This window comes from Suricata suricatta, chromosome 9 (assembly GCF_006229205.1).
Source record: "Suricata suricatta isolate VVHF042 chromosome 9, meerkat_22Aug2017_6uvM2_HiC, whole genome shotgun sequence".
NCBI classification, from domain to species: Eukaryota; Metazoa; Chordata; class Mammalia; order Carnivora; family Herpestidae; genus Suricata; species Suricata suricatta.
This window is the reverse complement of record NC_043708.1, coordinates 42789428-42796476: the sequence shown is the minus strand read 5'-3', so window position 1 is coordinate 42796476 and position 7049 is coordinate 42789428. Positions and strand designations below refer to the sequence as shown.

Genomic DNA, 7049 nt, shown 5'->3' with positions numbered 1-7049 from the left:
AAGGAAAATAAAATCTAAGCAAAAATGGGACTTGCCAGGCAAATGGACTTTTAAATTCCCAGCGTATTTCCCTTTTCCTCCAAAGTCCCTCCTAAACATATATTCTGGCATCTCCAGTGCTCTGTGGAGACTTTAAGCCAATACCTAAGATTGTGTCAGGGCTAACCAGTTGCAGAGAAGGGAGAGGAACCTTCTAGGCTGAGAGATAGTAGACCTAAAGGCCCTGAGATGAAACAGAGAGTGCATGACTTGATAGAGGAGCTAACAAAATGCTTTCATTGTTTCCTGCTGAACTTCAGTACTTGGGTTCCAGGGACTATATGGAGATTTTATTGTATTGTATTGTATTATTTTACTTTTTTGAGAAGGAGCTCACTTTATTGGGGGGAGACTGGCTGTCTGCACATGGCCAACAGATGAAGGCAGCCTGGTGGGCATCCTACACATCACACTCAAAAAGGTGCACAGGAGGTTTTGCTAAGAAAGATCAACTGGAACATGAGTTCCTCTGGGCAACTTCCCCAACCTCCTCCCTCTGAGGAATTGGGACACTCCCAACCACTTCCTTGAAGGCAAATATGGTCGCTACAGATAGAGCCCCTCAGGGGTGCCTTCTTGTTTTTAATAAAGAATATATTTTTTAGACTTTCTGAAGTCTTCATTTGTTAGTTTCATTCTATTTTCTCTCAAGGCCATCAGACCAGCTTCTGTGCAGATTGTCTTGACATCAGCCCCAGACAGGTCATCTTTAGCCATGATCAAGTCGTCCAGGGTTACATCATTGGCCAGTGTCATCCTGCTTGTGTGGATCTGAAAGATGAACTTCTTAAAGTCTTTCATCAGGCAGGGGGAGCTCAGTTTTCCTGTCAACGTGACCTGGTCTGATAAGTGCTGGGCCCAAGGTTTCTATTCGGTTTGTGGCCATGATAAGTTTCATGTCACCCCTTGAATCAAATCCATCCAACTGGTCCAACCATTCCAACATTGCTCATTGAATTTCTCTTTTACCACTGGAATTTGAGTCATATCTTTTTGTTCCAATAGCATCAATTTCATCAATAAATACAATGGATGGTGCATGTTCTTCCACATCTTAAAACAATTTCTGAAAGAGTTTGGGCCAATCACCTGGGTACTTCTGAGTAAGTTCAGAGTCAACCACTCTTAAGAAGGTGGCTGAGGTTTGGTTTACTACTGATTTGGCTAATAAGGTTTTACCTGTGCCAGGTGGACCATAGAGAAGGACCCCCACCTTGGGGAGCTCATAATATGCAGGATGAGTGAGAGGAAGCGCCACAGATTCCTTAATTTCCTGGATTTGTTGTCCAGCCCCCTCATATCAGCATAGGTTTCCTGGGGGGCCTTTTTTTACCTTCATTATGGTGACCAAGGGATCCATGTCATCTATGAATACCCCTGTGGTGGCATGCACCTTGTGGTTGAGCAGGACTGTGCAGCCTGGTTCCAGCAGATCCCTGTCTAGAAAGGAAAGAATGTGGATGTAGTGTTCTAAGCCCACAGATGCAGACACAATGGCATGATTGTCATCAATGATCTCTTCCTTCATTCTTACCAACATTGGGGTCCCCCTCAAATCATCCATCTTTGATCTTTCCCTCTCTTGCTTTTTTTCTGAAGTCTTCATTTGTTCCTGATTTGTAATGAATTCATTCTCCATGAGGTCATCATCTTCCATTCTAACTTCAGTAATTTTAGCTGGCACTGAGTGTGAGGTGTCACCAGTGGCAGCTTGCTGGCAGCATTGGTCCTTTTGTTTTCTTCTTCTTTTCCCCTACTCTAGTTGGTACAGGAGGTTTGTATTTCTTTTTCTTGTCCCTGTCATCCTTGTTGCCACTTCCAGAACCTGACCACCACTCTGACTTTGACCCATCTTGCTTTGGCAGCTTGAATCACAAATACTGGAAGTCCTACCTAGAGATTTAAAATAGAAGAGCATCAGGAATGGACACTCTTGCTTAGGTTTAGATTTCTAGTAAAACTTGGAAACCATTATGGCCCAGTATCAAATCCACCCAAGTGTTTATGATGATGATCAGAATGTGAAGAACTTGGGATTGCCTCTTTTATGTGCATCAATAAGTGGGATACATATGGGGCACCTGGGTGGCTCTGTCAGTTAAGCATCTGACTTAGGCTCAGGTCATGATCTCATGGTTCATGAGTTCAAGTCCTGCATTGGGTAAGCTCAGGCCCTGCTTTGGGTGAGCCCTGCTTCTCTCTTTCTCTACCTGTCATGGGATTCTCTCTCCCTCTCTCTCCCTCCCTCCCTCTCTCTTTCTCAGCCCTCACTCATTTGCACCTTATCTCTCTCTCTCTCTTAAAAAAAAGTAGGATACACATGGAAATTGCTGTGAACAATTAGGTTGGTGTTGAAGAAACCATCATCTGAAAGGTCAAAGGGCACTGAAAACAATGCAAGCTTCTAAGGGCAATATCACAGGGAAAGGAGATCTTGGGACCTTGACTGGGTTTTGCCATTTCACTGGAGGAGGCTGTCAGTCATTACCCTGCATTTCTTTTATTCCCTTTTATAAGCATGCAGGTTACCATAAAGTCAGTGAATCTAAAGGACATTTTTGAAGAAATTAAATTATTAAAAAAATTATCTGTGTATCTATCAATATATCCTTTATTTGTCTTGACAAATAAAGAAAAACACCATCTCATCTTCCTCCACACCTCCAAACTCTTGATCCTCAACCTACATCCTCCACTGCAATGAAAAGGAAAGCAAGAGAAAGGCTTTGTCCTACAGACAAATAAAGGCTAAGAACTATGATTTTCTGATTTCAATACTTTTTGACTCTATGTCCCTCACAATCCACATCTCAGTTATGAGATATACTCATATTTGTTGGCAGTTTGCTGCCTTTGTCCTTCTGTTTCTCTTTAGTTCTTCTTCTATTTATAGTGAACAAAGTTATTTCTCAGGGCCGAGTAGCCTCTGCCCAGCCTCCCATGGCCACTGTCACGCTACATACATGCGTTGGGGCTCAAGGCTTCCAGTGACTTTTTCTCGGCCTCTTGAAGTGTATTCCTTTAACTTGGTAAACCTGAAAGTTCTTTCACTTCTTTTTTATTATTTAAGCTTCAAAATAATAGTTAAGTAGGTAGGAAGGGCATTTTCACACCCAGTGACCTAGTTCTGCAGTAAGGATGGACCTAGATGCAAAGTCCACTGGAGTCTTTCTCTTGCTTTCCTTTTCATTGCAGTGGAGGATGTAGGTTGAGGATCAAGAGTTTGGAGGTGTGGAGGAAGATGAGATGGTGTTTTTCCTTTGGAGGTAGGAGTGGCTTATTAAGGAATAAGTGGAAGCTTCTCAGTTTTTATTCTGAGCAGACAGGAGTAATGAAACTGTGTCTATACAAACAAACCCGTTTGATTCAGTATGTTTGGTTTGAGATGATTAAGTTTTTAAAGGTTTTTAAAAAATGTTTATTTTTGAGGTGAAGGAGGGGCAGAGAGAGAGGGAGACTCCAGCACCAGAGCCTGACACGGGGCTTGAACCCATGAACTGCAAGACCATGACCTGAGCCAAAGTTGGATGCTTAACTGAATGAGGCCCCCAGGCACCCCTGAAATGATTAAGTTTTAATCATTGTTGGAATAACCAAAGTTCTACACTATATATAGTTAGGATTTTGCTGCTGCTGTGCCATCTTGGGCCACTTTCGTCTTGCTCCTCTTTCAGCTCCTTCCCAGTCCTGTGGTCTCACTGTGTCACACTGATGCCTTTTTGGGGAGCTCCCTCCTCAGAACTTGTTACAAGGTCTGTAGCCTGATGCACTGCACTGGCTCCAGTGGCTTTGTTTTGTGGGGGTCATTCCCATTGTGTAAACAGAGAAATAGAATCAAGGGAAAGACTTGCCTAAAATGGTTTCACCACAGCCTCCTCTTATTTATCCTAAACTAGTGCTATTCAAAGTGTGGCCCCACTGGATAGCTTTAGAATTAGTCTGTGATGAGAACAGAAATAGAGAGTAAGAGTTTTAGAAACTTTACTAGCAATTATATAGAGTAATTTTATGTGTGCCAAGTTTCATAACAAAGAATTTGGGCTTTTGTCTTTTTTAATTTTTATTTTTCTTGTTTCCTAGTTTTATTGTATTTTAAAAAACCATCAGTTGGGGCGCCTGGGTGGCTCAGTCGGTTAAGCCTCCGACTTCGGCTCCAGTCAGATCTCACGTTCGTGGGTTCAAGCCCCGCATCAGGCTCAGTGCTGACAGCTAGTTCAGGGCCTGGAGCCTGCTTCCGGTTCTGTGTCTCCTTCTCTCTCTGCCCCTCCCCCTCTCATGCTCTGTCTCTGTATCAAAAATAAATAAAACATTTAAAAAAAAATAAAAAAAATAAAAAACCATCAGTTTACAATGTATTAAGAAAAAAACCCAAATTGGTCCTTAACCATAGACAGTTTGAGAAACATTGAGTTAGACCACCTAGACTCTAACGGGACTTTTGACAATGAAGATGTGCTATCCACATGGAAACCACTGTCATTTCAGTTTAATGATACCTCTGTTGTGCTTTGTAGTTACAATGTCTTTAACTCATCTGAAATTCCCCCAAACAATACAGTGATATGGTAAAAATGCTAGATAGTCTTTGCGAAGTTTGGCTCCGTGCAATCCTGGTCAAGTGGTTTAAGTCTTCAAACCGTAGTTTCCTGATCTATAATAACATCTCACAGAAGTGTTTTTCTGATTAAATGAAAGAATGTATGTGATACACAGAATAGTGTCTAGGCCAAACATTGTAAATGCAATAAATGTTAGATATTAATAAACTGTAGTGGACACTATTGTAAAATGGATATAATGCTTATCTACCATCATGAGAAAGTACAGATTAACATGGTTATAATTATCAAACATTTGAGCAATATCAAGTATAAGACCTTTTGATGGATACTAGGATATAATCATTGTACTCCAGCAGTTTAGAATCTAGTAGAGGTATAAAATACACTCAAGTGAGATGTGTGTGGAGTAAAATAAAGGCTGTAAGGAAAGAGGAAAAAAATGAGGGGAATTAATTTTTTTGATTCCTGTAAGGAATCAAGAAGTTTTCAAGAGGACAGTGTTTGAGGTGAACTTGAAAGGATGGATTGAAGTTTTAGAACTTTGAGTCAAATATGACAGAGAGAGAATTCCAAGCAGGGTCCATACTGTCAGCACAGAGCCTGACGTGGGACTTGATTTCATGAATTGTGAGATCATATCCTGAGCCAAAATTAAGAGTCTGATGCTTAACTGACTGAACCACCCAGATTCTCCCCTGCCCCAATTTTTATTAAAATTATGTATATAGATAAAAGCCTAAATGGAGAAGTGATTATTTCTTGGTGGTGAGATTTTGGGAAATATTTGTTTTCTTTATTCTTTTAATCTTTCAGTTACTTTTTGATATTTAAGATTTTATACATATGTATTTTACCAGAGTAGCCTTTGTAATTGGACAAACTACTTTTTAAAGGGCTGGCTAAAATCAAAGTTGCTAAATTAAGTATAACTTGGTACTACCTTTTAAAAAATCATTTTTTAATATTTATTTTTGTGAGACAGAGAGAGAGTGTGAGTAGGGGAGGGGCAGAGAGAGAGACAGGGAAGCACAGAATCTGAAGCAGGCCCCAGGCTCTGAGCTATAGGCACAGACCTCATGCAGGGCTCGAACTCAGGAGGCATGAGATCATGACCTGAGCTGAAGTCGACACTTAACTGAGCCACCCAGGTGCCCCTAAAAAATCATTTTGGCAGTTTGTATTAGTAACTATAAATGTGTTGATACACTTTTACCTAGCGGTTCCATTGCAGGATATTTATCTTTAAGAATTTACATTCATGAGTATGTCCTGTGAGTTTATTGTAATGGTCAAAAGAGAAGGGAGTATGTCCAAGAATGGAAAATTAATTCAGTACATCTCCCATGTCCACTTAATAGAATTTTATTCAGATGTTAAAATGCTTATGAAGCTATGTCAAATGTGAAAAATACTTATACACAGGAAAAAGCAGTACCCAAGTCTGTGTGTACTCTATGATGACAGCATTGTAAAATAAATATGCATGGGACAAAAAGTCTGAAGGAAAATACACCAGATGCTGAAAGTGACTGTGTTTGTGTGGAGTTTTTCTTCATTGTCCTGTTTTATAATACAGTTAAAATTATTCTTACAATAATAGCGAGTATTATTTTAAAGCCTGGGTATAAAAAGTTTTCTCACTGGCACTCTGATTTCAAAGTACTCAAAAAATTAATAAAGTATTGAAAACCTTTTATGTATTTCTTCACAACTTCCTAAACTTCTACAGACCACATTTTTAGATTGTCACCCTTGAAAGTGGCTGTGTAGATAGGTATTCCTGTCATGATTTGCATAGAAAAAGTTAAAAGGTACTTTCTTTTTTTACAAATGCGAACTCTGAAATCCAAGCTGGTAGCCGAATCAAAATTGGAACTCAAGTCCACGAGAATATCTAATAGTATCTAATGCCATTTGTAGCTCCAGAGGCACCCATAAACTGCTGATAAACTGCTCATGTCCACGGACAGAACACTGGCGTTTCTACCGTTTTGGTTAGCCTGAGGGTTTGATTCCTTTCGCTACAGCTCGTCCTCCAGCTTTCACTCTTTCCACCACTTGGGGGCTCGCAGATGCTTCAGCGTTTTTAAGTCCCTCACTCTTCCCGTCCCCAGCGACCGAAGTACCGCAGAGTTCCCGGCAGGGGTCGCTGCAACCCCCTGGTACCGCAGCCCCTCCCCTGGCCAACCGTCGAATGGGCTGGCGCGTGACGTCACGCCGTTTTAGCCAAACAAATGGGTTTCGGGGCAAGCGTTGGGCTCCGCCGCGCCGCGCTGGGCGCTCGGTCCGCCTCAGCGGTGGGGAGCGAGCCAGGCCTCCTGCTGCCGCCGCATCGGGGTGTGCAGCCCCGGGCCAGGCCCCGACCGGGGCAGGAGCGCAGGTGGGTCCGGGCCGCGGTGGGGCATGGAGTTGAGGGTAGCGCGGTCGGGGTTCGGCGGCGGCGGCCAC

General features: G+C 42.0%; 1 protein-coding gene and 1 pseudogene across 6 annotated transcripts in view; one reads left to right on the top strand and one right to left on the bottom strand.

Annotated features, from left to right (window-relative positions):
* Nucleotides 1-381: 381 nt before the first annotated feature.
* LOC115300871 lies at nucleotides 382-1891 on the bottom strand (annotated as a pseudogene).
* A 4952-nt stretch (nucleotides 1892-6843) lies between these two features.
* The window catches only part of FBXO34 (F-box protein 34), a 90329-nt gene continuing 90123 nt past the window's right edge, over nucleotides 6844-7049 (top strand). For 3 of the 6 annotated variants that reach the window (XR_003912896.1, XR_003912897.1, XM_029950443.1), the window contains exon 1: nucleotides 6844-6981. The gene's annotated coding sequence lies outside the window, so the exon portion shown is untranslated. The remainder of the gene's footprint in view (nucleotides 6982-7049) is intronic. The other 3 variants (XM_029950446.1, XM_029950445.1, XM_029950447.1) reach the window with 2 other exon arrangements.